The sequence below is a fragment of the Ooceraea biroi genome, chromosome 1, assembly GCF_003672135.1.
Source record: "Ooceraea biroi isolate clonal line C1 chromosome 1, Obir_v5.4, whole genome shotgun sequence".
Classification (NCBI taxonomy): domain Eukaryota; kingdom Metazoa; phylum Arthropoda; class Insecta; order Hymenoptera; family Formicidae; genus Ooceraea; species Ooceraea biroi.
This window is the reverse complement of record NC_039506.1, coordinates 5,349,758-5,363,192: the sequence shown is the minus strand read 5'-3', so window position 1 is coordinate 5,363,192 and position 13,435 is coordinate 5,349,758.

Genomic DNA, 13,435 nt, shown 5'->3' with positions numbered 1-13,435 from the left:
TATGAATTCCCATCGTCGGTGAACCAAAGAGAGAAGAAAAAAGTTGAAAAGTGCCAAAATGGTGGAGCTTAGAACACAAAAGTACGATTTTTAGGCAAAGTTTTTGAACTTTTTCATGCAAAAGTAATTGTTTAACTTAATGTTTTTATGAATATTAAAGGTTCATCGACGATGGGAATTCATAAATAACGAGAAAATATTTCAATTTTTCAGTTTGGATGAAATTTGGAGGCAGGAGAATGCTCACCAATTTACAATGCCGGCTGCACTAAGATGCCTCCAGGACGACCTCTACAGGCGATATATTCAAATAAAAAAATAATTTTTTTTATCTTTAAACATGTACTAATAAATGCATCAAAGTTTTATAATGATCCGCTGTACAGTTTCTCCAAAAAAATTCGTAAAATTATACCTTATTTTCAACGTTCTAAAGCAGGCTCCCCCCTTAAGCCACTTTGCGCCCGCCGTATATGGACGCGGAAGAGATTACAGTTCGATGGCGCATGCATTATTTTATACATACGGGCGAGGCCGACGTTTTCGCAGTTTCATGTTGAAGCCGGCAGCCTCATTGTATTTTTAGCTCCCTACGGGTGCGTACGCGGATCTATTTTTCCAACGATCGTTTCACCCACGCGCGCGTGGTTTCTCGCTCGAGCAACAACCGCGTGCGCGTGTGCCTCCCTCGGAGAAATCCGTTTTTGGAAAAAGTACGTCGAATTGGAGCCTTGAAGCGATCGCGGATACAAAAAATCCTTGCAACGTTACGCTGCCTCGTTTAAACGCGCGGCACTCGTACACTGTGCTATTAACGGATTGCGAGAATTTCAAATCGGTCATATGTAATGAACGATAACGAGTTGCGCCGAGAGTTCCGAGCGAAAGCCACTAAACAAAATTGCCTCAACTTCTGCGAGCTAAGTGACTCATTCCTGATTCTTTATTTACACGCGATTCGCATTGCACGCGGTAGGAAGCGCAATTACAGTCTTCCTGGCAGCTTACAAATTCGCACGAACACGCTCCATCGCGAACTCGTTCTTGAACGTTCCTTACAATGCTCCTAGTCCGATCAGGTAAAGCACGCACCCGCCTAGGCCTCCGCAAACGCCGGGATGTTTCGTGTCATTATCTCCAACGTAAATACGCATTGTAAATAACATTTTATCTCGACAAATGTGCTTCACGCGCGCACATGTGATACGCACTTTATCTGGCGCGCTCAAGGGCGAAAAATCTACTCTCCAAGAAAAATCTATGAAACTGCACGTGCAGCGGAACATGCTGCTTCTTCCATATTTTAATTATCACAGCTGCACGTGCTGATCTCTTTATTTTAAAAATTTATTCTTCAAAATTGTCAACTCGAGTCTGAACTTGCCGTAATTATAAATTTCTATTTTTTGAATGTTCAAGAATCGCATATCAAAGTTATTTAAGAATTTATTCTTTTAATTTAAGAGTACGAACCAGGCAGCGCCTGAAAATCTCAACTTGCCGCGATCATAAATCTCCATATTCTTCTTTTTTTTATGCTACAAGAATGGTACATCAACTCGCAAGCAAGACATTTGCGACCGCAAAGTGTTAACCGTTTTCGCAAGCTTGCGGCTAAACTCGAGGCGGCTTCTTCGCGCTCTTCTTGCGCGAAACACGATCTCATATGCTCCCGCATCGCTCGGAGGAGAACTCGCGTCATGAAATTCCCCATCGCGTAGGTAAAACCGCATGGACGGCGTGCTGCCGTTGCTGTTGTTTGCCCACGCGTGTTACGACTTTTTCGCGCCGTGACGTGAAGCCGTGGCGCACGATGTAACTCTCGTTCTGGTGCACACATCGAGGAGGCACTCGGAGAATCCGCACTCGGCCGAGCCCGCTGCTCCGCGCGGTTTCCTTTTCAGACTACGCGGCTGCGAGGCAGAGAAAGAGGAAGAAGTACACGCCTCGATACTCCAAGTTTCCCACTGGCGTTTGTTGCCTCTCGTCTCGACTTACCGATCTTTTCGTACTTTCACGCTCGTACGTTATACATAGGCGGCTCGAGACGCTCACAAGCTTGTTTTTACATTTTACTTCGCGTGATGCCATGTTGATGATGCAGTAGGCAGCTGTCCGAAGGGGATTCCTTCACGAAAACGCATCTAATTTACCGCTCTTCTCATCGTGTCTCGTTACACACTGACGGTGTTTAGTGCGTACTGAATAAATCATTAAAAATATAAAAACTATTTTAATTAAGTTAATTTATATAATATTTAATTTTTTAGCAATTATATATCTAATTAAAAAACTTATATTCATAATTATAAAATAATTGGAAGGTTTAATTTTATATTCTTAGTATTGCTATGTTTAATGATACAACACGCTTTATATAATATTTTATTTATTTTAATAATATTAATAATATTTTATTTATTTTCTATAGCAATACGCAGAGGATACTCTCAATACCATCAAAGATAATTAATATTCAAAACGAATTTCCATCACATAATACAGCCGTCAAATTTGTCCGATTTCCTTCTATGTTCACAGGACACAATTTCAACATTAACGCATCGAGCGTCCGCGTCGGCTACTCACGAGGAGCGGAGCGTTGCTACGATAATTGCTTAATTAGCTCCTCGTTACTGCGTTTCTACTCGCTGTTCGGCCGTCCAATTAAACTCCATGAACCCGAACTTTAATCGTCCCGATTCTCCGATCCTCGTGTGCGGGAGCGTGTAAACGCGCTGGCTGAAAAAGCGTCGGCGCGCCGCCGAGCTCGTAAACGTCGGTGACAATAGCATTTAGCGCGCAAAACGTTGAATCGAGTGTAGCGTTTGGATAATCACTGATATTTATGTGCGTGTGAGAGAGAGAGAGAAAGAGAGATTTCTGTTCTTTACGTAATTAATCGTAAGCGCCATTCCATGGAGACCAGCCGCTCGCGTTTCCGCGCGGACGCGCGCCTCTGCAAAAACGCAGTATTAGAAATTACGCTACCATATCACTTTCAGCGATTAAGGCAAATCAAATGCGCTTAACAACGGAAGTACATTTACTCAACAGCGCTTACGGCAGCTCTCCTTCTCATTTCGAATAAATAATTTTATAGATCAGATAAATCGCTTCAGCTTTCCGCGAGAAACTGATAAGTAAACGGAGACCGAGGATGAACACTGTCCTCTCCCATAATATTTGGTATTAAAGCGCAATAACAACGTGCCAATTAATTTTGTCGCTTTTCACATGCAAGAATTCTGGGATTAATAACGTACTATCGGAAATATCTTAACCGGATTCCAACTCTCCGAGGAGAGAGTTTTCACGGACAAAGTTTCGTCTCTGCTGAGGGTTTATTATACTTGATATTATTACTCGCGTTAACTAGCCGCCGGAGCAATTCCGCTCGGAGACGAGCGGAGCACGCGAAAATGGCGAACGCTCTTCCTCGCTGGACCCCCGCTCCGGCTCACGGCAATGGGTACACTTGAAAATAGCATCGGAGAGCCGCGGGAGGCTCGTCAAGGCCGGCAGGCTGAGAGAACGAGAGAGAAAGAGCCGAGAACTCGGTGAATTTTCGTGGCCACGGCTACGGCATCCGGTTGCCCAATGTTTTTGTCGCGCGGACGCGCGCGAGAAAGCGCAAGACTTTCGCTTTCGAAAGCTGCGCGCCACTTGTCGGCAAGAACTTTCTTCTCCTCTTCTTCGATTAAGACGCGCCTCGGATCACGTCGTGCTCGATTTCCGAGGAAGTCCCCGAACGAGGAACTCTAAAGCGCCTTTTTTGCATCGCATTTTCAACTGCTTGTGCATTTAACTACTTTTCCGCAATGCGAACTCGTATCGGAGTACTGGAATAAATTAAATAATAAATTCTCGGGGAATCTGTAGCAACTTTCAAATGTCGTTTCAACGTATTTTTCACGTGGCAAGTGATATTAGATATTCGAAATCCTGCCTCCAGCTACGTAGCTAAAAAGATATTGTGGCTTGATATTTAATAATACGAATCGTGCAGCTACCGCGTATGTGCCTACGCAAATCATATGAATAAAGCAGAATACGCAGGCACTTTAGATCGCACTTAAAGTAGCTGCAGCTACACTTACTTTTCGCAACGAACGCTCGTACTTATATCAAAGTACATCTTATCGCGAGTGAGCATACCTGTATCTAAGGATTGGAGATAAAGTAGCTTTTACATGTTACTAAGCCGCTGGTCCACTCGTCTACGGTTGTACTCGTGCATTCTAATGCGTCCATGACGAAGAGACTACCGATCCGCTCGCAGAATGTTGCGTTACTTCTGAGCCGCATCGCGATTCTTCCGGGTTGCCTTCGGTGAGGAGAAAGCCTTTTGCAGAAATTGCAATTACACTCGCCGCGTGTTGCTAACGCAATGCCTTTCCTCTTAACATTATTACGCAGCGTTTGATTTGCGTTTCAATTGCGTGCGTACTATCTAGGCAGTGCGTCGTGAATGTTATTTTCTTGCTGACTGGGCAAAATGGAGTGGACCATACATATCTGAACTTGTAACTCGTAAGTAATCAAGCTGTACTAATAATATTTTCAAATACGCCAAATGTGTCTACCTCAATAAATAATATATAACTATTGGGTTGTGATATACAGGGTGTCCCGGGTTTTAACCGACAAACTGCGGGAGCATATTCTACTAGTGGAAATAAGAAAAAGTTCTTATATCGAGTTTGCTTAGAAATGCTTTATTACAAAGTTATAAACCAATATTGAAAAGAAATATGAGATAAGTAACAACGGATTTTTTCACAAAAATAAAAATTATCTACGCAATGATTTAGTGACGCATTTCAAAATGTTGTCCTCGCACATCGATACAAGCTAGACATCGACGTAGTACAGAATTTGTTACGGTACGACATTCCTGAAAATTTTGTTGCATCTCAGTAACTGAATTAGTAATTCGTTGCTTTAAATCTATCTGGTACTCTCCTGTTAGGAAATCTACGTTGATACTCTCGTACGGCAGCTCGTGCATTTCCGTCACAGAATCCGTACACGAAATGAATATCAGTGTATTCCTCATTTGAAAACACTTTTGGCATTCTGATAGTAATTGCTAGTTCACACGACGATTGAAATCTAACAGCTACTGTTGTGAAAGTAACAATCATACTGAATCGTTTCAACATAGTGAACATGAATACATGTGAATACACGTAACATAAACATCTTCGACCTTCCAAATTCTACACTATGTTCCGTTGTTACTTATCTCATATTTCTTTTCAATATTGGTTTATAACTTTGTAATAAAGCATTTCTAAGCAAACTCGATATAAGAATTTTTTCTTATTTCCACTAGTAGAATATGCTCCCGAAGTTTGTCGGTTAAAACCCGGGACACCCTGTATATGGCGAATATTAAATGTAATTATGCGATGTTAATCTGATTCATGATGAGCTAAGATATACGATTACGACCATACAAAACTTTATTTAGGCGCTAATAGTTATCTAATGATAAATCTTTATAAAACTGTATGTATTACTGATTTCTAAAGTTATTTTCGACCATTTGCATATGTGGAAATACAAACACACTATATTTTGCATGTACAATAGTATGCTTGGTAATTTTTCCCTTCTTTAATTTTACTAGATTAATTTTCTGCTAATCCGCTTGCGCGATTATACGCAAATATAAAAAGCATCATATCTTCTCAGAGATATTTCCTTAATTAAACGCAAGTAATCTTAATTACTCGCAATGATTACATCAGTAGCTTTTTTATTGCAAACATATGTCAGCCAACGGATGGATCAAACAAACAAGGACAGTCGTATGCATCTTTTTAATATATAATTCTCGAAACCTTGTGAAAAATTTATGTAACATCGAATCATTCTCGTTTAATGCTATTAACAACTTAATGTTAATGCGAAAAAGCAATGAGAAAAGTAACCATGTTAACTGTGCGATAAACAAGCTATTATTCATTGTGTCCACAGAAAATACATTTCTAACATTGAAAGGAAGCGAGTTGACGTATCCAAGCACTCGAGGTACTAATTATCCCTAATTGACCGAGCGAAAGGAAGAGAACAAAATTTAAAAGTGTTCCGAGATGTATCGGATATAATCAAGACGTCGTTATATTCAAGAATTTGCATTTAACTCGATTTCCTTTTTTAGACAATTAAAAACTTCAAAAGAATTTCATTTTTAACGGGCAAACAAATTACGTGAAAAATCCTAAAAAGTATTAAGATGTATATAATCACTCTTCTCGCTTTCGGAGAACTCAGAAGAAGGGGAACGTGGGTTTATCGTTGATCGCGGTAAAGGGGATGGAAATGTTTCACACCGTAGGAACTTGAGTAAGAACGCGATCAAAATGCAATATCGGTGTCGAGCTCGCAAACCGTGACGTGTCCAGTTTTGCCGGCAAAATTTTCAGCGTCGCGGCGCGGTATTTTTACAATCGCGTGTTTACGGAATAAATTTGCATAGGGTTAACGCTAAGAGAAATTCCCCGCTTCAAGCGTAACGCGCGTCCGAGGAGCGCCGAGACGTCTTTGTGTCGCGATATCATATTCTCGGTTGTTGGCTGTTAATTTACATACAACACAGAGAGCAAGGTACGAACAGAAGGCCTTGGTGAATCAACGTGAATCTGCGAACCGGGTTGTATTTTGAGCCTAACATTGTTTGCTCTGGAAAACGCATCGCGCGTGAACGTTTGCCTCCTCGTAAAAGAAGTAGATATGATGCACAAAAGAAGAAATTTTTAGCGTCAATTTATACCGTCGATTGTCGAATCATTGATATGGTGATACTTTCCATCACAATACAGGTAATGGTTATTCTCATTAAGATATTCAAGTGAATTAATTCCTTGCAGAGTTATTTGGTATGAATATCAAATGAGTATAGACATGAATATTAAAAACTCATCCATGCGTTTAATTCGTTTTATCCCATGCTTGAAGATAAATTGCATTAAAGCAATTTGCGTTACGTGTAACGTCAATCGTTTAATTATTTATCGGATACACTAACGTTCATGCTCCATTTCATTTATGCCTACTGTGTTATCACGATAAACTTTCGCGTCACGGTTTCATAATTGTAGTCGGATGAATTACGGATTACGGGTGAATGATTTAATTTTATGTAACCTAGGCATAGGTAATGGCGTGAGAGTTTTGTCAATTTGTCAATTTTTGGCAATTATTTGTCAATTGTCGAACGAGTCTCCTTAAGAAACGTCCTTGTAAAACGTGCCGAATCAATATACTCAAAAAATTACCTAGGCTGCCTTTACCTTGGTACGTGCTATATTGATTCAGACGCAAACAATTTCTGTGTTTTGCACATATGAAAATGACATGAGAGAAGAATACCGGCCAAGATGGAAAAACACGGCGATAAACAAAAAAATCATTATTTCTGAAGGAGATTGCTGCAAATACTGCCGCAGGTTAATAAAATGATGATGATAAACCTGATTGCAAATTTTAACGTATCCAACTCTACTTAACGACAAGCATGATAAAAAAAACGTAAATTGAAATAGCCGACATTATATATAATTTGCATATACAAAGAGTGCATTCGATTACGTTGGGAAGATTACGCGTGTGTGTATCTTATAAATTACATGCCGAGAAGAACTATCGAGAAGGAGGCCTCTTAAAATTCTACGACAATCCTTACAGCCTTAGGGGCGCATAAAATTTACAAAAATTCTAAACTCGAGGAGTTGCGCGCGCGCGGTAATTAGGTATTTCCAGCGGTGTGCATAAAGCAGAGCCTCTTCGAAGCTCGGCATATCTCAGAGAACGTTGTGTCGTTTTAAAGAAATACTACGATTCGTATTACGACCACTCGACTATTTTACGACTGGCTACGAAAAGAGAGAAAGAAAGAGCGAGGGAGGAGAGACGAAAGGGAGAAAATAAATAAAGATCGTCGCGTAAAACGCCGCGCGAATGCATCTCCACATCCCCACATTGGCACCGCGACAAACTGCGTGTTCCGGTAAAGCGAGCGTCGTGCGAGAAGTGCATATATTGCAGCTGCCGCGCCGCGTTAAAAATCGCGATCCCGCGTTACGACACTTTGAATTTTTTACGAGTGCTTTGATGCCCCGGTAGACGCACATAGTGACGGACGATACGCTCCGCGTCGGGGAACTTTAAATACGGCCGTAAAAAGTCCTTCAGAACCGCGCAACATCCGCGGGTGCATCGCGTAGGCATCGAGGAGATCGAAGCGATACGCATCTGCATTTCAGGACGCGATTTGCACGCTCCGCAAGTTGCTTATCCGCCTGCGCGGATTACGAGCCACTGCGCTCGTGGGCAATCATCGTGTTCCTATTAATATCGATAGCGCTGCGCGAACATGAGGGACGCGTGTAACTACTCGTATTTCTTTAAATCTCTTATCTTCATCAAACGCGAAACACGTCGTTATGTTACGCGTACATTTTAAACCGCTTAAGCTTATCAAACCTAATCTAACTTCTTTAATCTAAAGTAATTTGATTGAATATTATCCGTTTTATTTAATTCAACATGCTCAAATGAAATTCTTGCAGGAAGGTAATTAAATCGCAGACTTCTCAGAGAGTGTGCTATCGTACAATATATCTCTGCCAACGTAAAATTGGTTATAACTTTTTGGTAGACATTGCGCATAACGGTTTCGCAGGACTGTCCGTTTCTACGGATGACCATCATTCGCGAGAGCCCGTTAGATGATTACCATTCATCATGCAACAATGTAGCAGAGACGGTGCGAAATGCAGTCGCGCGCACACGCAACTAAATGGAAATATCTAGCACCGGCATTATTATGTTAGACCGCACGCGACGAGCTTCTTAATCACGTCGACAACTCTAATTGTAGACATTTATCGCGCGCTGATTACGCACTGGGGAGGAAACGCGGCTAATGCACCCTCGATCGCCGCGAGTGCGTTTTCAGCAGATAGCTCGCGATACGCATCCAATCCTGCGTTAACAAACAACGAATATCAATGTCGATATACGTGGCGACTACGTTCCCAGATAAAGGAGAAGTATGTATGTAGATAACGGTGCGAGGAAATCTCGTTTTGCCGGAAAATCGTTTTCCTTTCTTAGCATCGCGCATCCTACTTCGCATATGTGCGTGCACGGCGTAAACATGTGGCCTATCAAGGACCTATTCCGTTTGACAGATTGCGCTTTATCGTAATTTATCACCATTTTTTTAACGATATTTTTATTTGTACGTGAACATTTGGATTTCTCAGCGTGCATCTCGCGGATCTCGAATCCGAATGATTTTGTTTTGATGACGAAGAATGATGTGCGAGTAAATCACTGCGACGAACTTGTTCAAATAATTTGTTCTTCTGATAAATGAACAAACTCCAACAAATGATTGTTGTTTCAGTTAGCGCTCCATAACTAATGTGTTTTACGTAAATGAGATAAAGTTCTTATTGTTTATATAAAATGATGTAACAAATAGTAATGAAAATCGAAGTCATGCTTTCATTATGAAAAAGAACATGATTGTATCATTGTATACGGTCACAGTAGTAATAACGGCAATTTACGAGTAACTGGTCATTCATTAGTGCACTTACTGTGCTCGTTTAAAAATAAAACATACGGAATTATGCGCCGCGGGCGTTACTTTCTTCGTCTACGATATACGTGCAGCCACTGTGTATATCTGATGTTTCCGGTGGATTTTCCCCTCGACGTTTGCATGACACTCGTCGTGCGTTGTACCCGGCATTTACGGCATCGCATTCAACGCCTGCTTCTAGAAGAAAGATTGTTCGATGAGCAATAAAACTTACGGCGTTTTTCGAAAGCGAAAGGTAACATGACACGTATAATTGTCATAGATCTTGTCACGCTTGCATAATTTTCTCGTTTGCGAGACAAACAACTATCTCGAGTGAAACAAGCATGTATTTGCTGATTCATAATCGCTTTCACATCATTTTAGTTTTTTTCATTTAAACATTTGTTTGTCTTTCGGGTAGCTATCGCCACGAAAATATTCGTTATTAAAAGCACTAAACAATGGAACGAATATACAGGGTGTCCCGGGTTTTAACCGACAAACTGCGGGAGCATATTCTACTAGTGGAAATAAGAAAAAATTCTTATATCGAGTTTGCTTAGAAATGCTTTATTACAAAGTTATAAACCAATATTGAAAAGAAATATGAGATAAGTAACAACGGAACATAGTGTAGAATTTGGAAGGTCGAAGATGTTTATATTATGTGTATTCATGTTCACTAGCAATTACTATCAGAATGCCAAAAGTGTTTTCAAATGAGGAATACACTGATATTCATTTCGTGTACGGATTCTGTGACGGAAATGCACGAGCTGCCGTACGAGAGTATCAACGTAGATTTCCTAACAGGAGAGTACCAGATAGATTTAAAGCAACGAATTACTAATTCAGTTACTGAGATGCAACAAAATTTTCAGGAATGTCGTACTGTAACAAATTCTGTACTACGTCGATGTCTAGCTTGTATCGATGTGCGAGGACAACATTTTGAAATGCGTCACTAAATCATTGCGTAGATAATTTTTATTTTTGTGAAAAAATCCGTTGTTACTTATCTCATATTTCTTTTCAATATTGGTTTATAACTTTGTAATAAAGCATTTCTAAGCAAACTCGATATAAGAACTTTTTCTTATTTCCACTAGTAGAATATGCTCCCGCAGTTTGTCGGTTAAAACCCGGGACACCCTGTATATCCGTTATATTCTGAAAAAAATTGATTATGTTAATAGGATGCAGCGTAAATAAAAGACATTATTTTCACATCTTCGTTCTGGGTGCGTTTACGGTCATGCCTCTTCCAACATGCTCGTCTGGGAGATTCACTCTTATCGGTTGTCTTATCGCCCATGTACCTTATCGCGTGTTGTTTAATATGGTAAGCTTCATTATCTCGTTATTATGCCGCCAACGAGGTGAGCCGATGAAGTCGACACGAGTCTTATTGTCATTCTTATTTTAGTCATACCGGCGCTATTGTTATTATAATTAAACGGTACGCAAACTCGAGCCATACGCGATGGGAGATGTTCCTTTTGACGTATCATTAATTGCAAACAACTTATTAACTTGAAACCGGCACAACAGATTGCGCGTAAATAATTATTAAAATAAATAGATTAGTAATTGCTGAGTATGCATTATTAATTTTATGTTTATTGAAATTTTTAGATTTGCAAAACTCATAGTACCTGCAATAATTCTCGCAATCTGTAATAATCAAAATCTCTTGTTGAAATCTCTCGAAGTTGATCGATTTATCGAACTCATGCGCAATTCTTCGCGGATAATTTACGCAAGTAAAATATCTCGTGTCGGCTCTGCGCGTGGGATCAAGCTCTAGTTGCGCGAGTTGTTTATCGAGTTGCTCGCCGATATATCGGCTAGAGTTGCATTAAAATGCGCCGAGGCAAAGGTTAAGGCGCTATTAACGAATCAGTAGTACGCTCGCGTACGTTCGCGATCCGTCGAGCTAGCCTCAACGTATTCACACCGAAACAACCGGCGATCGTATGCACGCCTACATTGTTCCCGTTGCACCCGCTCGAAATAGCTGGCGATTTTAGCGACGTGTTCGCAACGCACTTCGCCTGTAATAAAGAGCGGGAGGCAGCAGCAGCAAGCTGGAGGGAAAGAGCGTGGAGCGAGCATTCCGCGAACGTTGCTTTCTCATTAGCGGAGTCATTATAAAATCGGGTCATTATATCCTTAACGCGCTGTTATAGTAATTAGTAGCAATAAAAAGCCTTTTACTTAGCGGGCGTTCCTGAGTTACGCCAGTTTTCATCTATCGAGTTAATAAGGCGTTCAGTTTTGCTTAATCAAAATGGCGGAGTATCACTGTACTGAAGAAGAGGTTGAATGGAATTAAAATATCTTTTTACAAATGACACACGGATATGAATCAATTTTAATTTAAATTGCTCCAGCTGTAAATGAAATAGTGCGTTTACGTAGTCGGCAAACGGCATAAGAGAACGCGTGCATTGCGCCCCGGCCGTTCGCTGGAAATAGTGCGCGAATTCAACGAACGTGTCCCTTGTTCCCTCAATAACCGCGCTGACGAACCGCGTGTAGAAAGGGAGGGAATATTTCACTCGCGTGCGTTTCATTAATAGAGTTTACGAAAACATGAGGCCGTCCTTGTCGAGTGCATCGCTCCCTCGCTCGCGTTAAATGGCGGCAGCCTTGTTCTTGAGGAGCGTTTGGTACCGCCGGCGAGTCTCTCCAGACCGAAACCAGCATGCCGCACGATGCCGCCACGCAAACGTAACTTCAGCTTCTAAAAATGAACATGGACGTGTCTTCGTAATTATTATCTGGTGTTCCAAAGCGCGGAATAATTCGTGTAACATTCAACAACGAAACAATATTTATTATTTATTTTAAAGAAACTGGATTTTGTTTGGAAAATTCTTCGTGACAGCTGACGCACGCCATTATCAATGCCAGTTTGCCCGCAAGAGCTACGTGTCATCGCTGCACTACGGACGCAGTTTCGGCGCATAAAAATGCATAGTTGTAATCGAATAAGCTTCCGACATAAAAAGAATGTTAATTATGTCAATAGGATGCAGCGACTACGTTATTGATTTATTTTAAGTACTCGTACTCGGGAGTAAACGTGCCGGCTTTGTGGTGACGCCGGCCACTTGCCGGCGCATTTTGCAACCAGGGGACCAGGAATCTCGGGATGGTAGTTGGTTACACGTTGCATAACCACGTCCAATTTGTACCGAATGTTAATGTTGGAATCTTGTCTGCGTTTTATACGCGTACACGGCGGCGTGTACCGGACATTTAACCGCCGTTGTTGCCGCGGCATGTACTTTCACACATTTTTCCGTGAATCCGCGTCCCCCCGCTCGTGATCGTTCCTATTGGAATCTTAATGGCTTCTTGTTAGATTTATCGATCAGTTTAAGGAAGATCCGTTACGTTAATTGCACTAGTCCCGTGTCCCGCAGTTATGCGAGGTGCATTACGGATCGCGCGCGTTTACGACCGCGAGACATTCTAATTAAATTAGTTAGTCGGAAAGCTCTCCTCCCCACCCGGCGATTATAAATTAAATTATAACAAGGGGCTGTTTTACAGAGTCGAATAACTAAGCAGGCCTAATGCGTTAATTACGCGCGCGTCGGCGCATCGCACGTATTTCCTGACGCTGAGTAACGTCTGTAAACTGAACTATTACATTCCTTTGATCGCGTGCGAGGGCAATTAACCTGGTGGAGGTGTAACACGACAAGAGCAACTGCGATTAATGGCGCGATGCTGGTCTGCAGTCGCATAACAGTTTTCGTACCTTCGATGTTGCCGAAAAACGGGCGCAATTAGCGCGCGGTGTCCGTAATGCATGAGCGT